This window comes from Nannospalax galili, unplaced genomic scaffold (genome assembly GCF_000622305.1).
Source record: "Nannospalax galili isolate Female #2095 unplaced genomic scaffold, S.galili_v1.0 scaffold130, whole genome shotgun sequence".
NCBI lineage: Eukaryota > Metazoa > Chordata > Mammalia > Rodentia > Spalacidae > Nannospalax > Nannospalax galili.
In genome coordinates this window covers 17,631-18,569 of record NW_008328145.1, presented here as the reverse complement: position 1 = coordinate 18,569, position 939 = coordinate 17,631, and positions in this window count along the sequence as shown.

Here is a 939-nt window from a genome sequence, read left to right as displayed (position 1 = left end):
TCCTTTGTGAGGTGCAGCTGGTAGAGTCTGAGGGAGGCTTGGTGTAGCCTGGTGAATCCTAAACACTCTCCTCTATAGTCTCTGGATTCACCAGACTCATTGTAGTTTCTACATGCACTAGGTGCATCAAGCTCTAAGAAAGGGGTTCAAGTGGGGCTCCTCTACCAGTGATCAAGTTAGTTATCAACACTAGGTAGTCTCTGTGAAGGATCGATTAGTCATCCCAGAGGCAATGACAAGAACTTATTGTACCTGGAAATGAGAAATCTGAGATCTGAGGGCAGAGCTTTGTGTTAGTGAGCAAGTTACGCAGTCGGGAGACTTCCTGCAGCAGAGCCCTGGACCAGCAGTGAGGCAGAAGACACACTGGCGGAGTCAACCTCTGTAGCAGGTGCAGTTGAAAGCAGAGAACCGTTTTCCTGTTTTCATAAATTCTCTCTGCGTCCAGGTTCGTGCGTAGCAACTTCATGACTTGTGGTTTGTAGTCTTCCTGAAAATCTATACCATGTGTGTTCTGAAGGAACCTGTGATGTCTATTTTTCTTGTGATTTTCAAAACCATGAGACACAGTGCATTCTAGTTACTCTATTGCTGTGATAAACAACACTGACCAAAACCAACTTGAGAAGGAAAGAGTCTATTTGTCTCACAGCACAGTCCATCATTGAAGGAAGCCAAGGCAGGAACTCAGGGCAGGAACCTGGAGCACAGACCATATAGGAATGCTGCTTACTGGCTTGCTCCCTGGTCTGTGCTCAGCCTGCTTTCTTATGTTTTCTTACTCTATGACTTTTGCCATTACATCTCCTGTCTCTTTGTTAAACTAGATAATGGAAATTCTGATCCCTGTTAGCTACAAAGGCCACTCCTCCTGAACTCCAATACTGTTTGAGGCAATGACAAGAGAGAACCTGCCCTAAAGAGGTGGTAGAGCTGGTT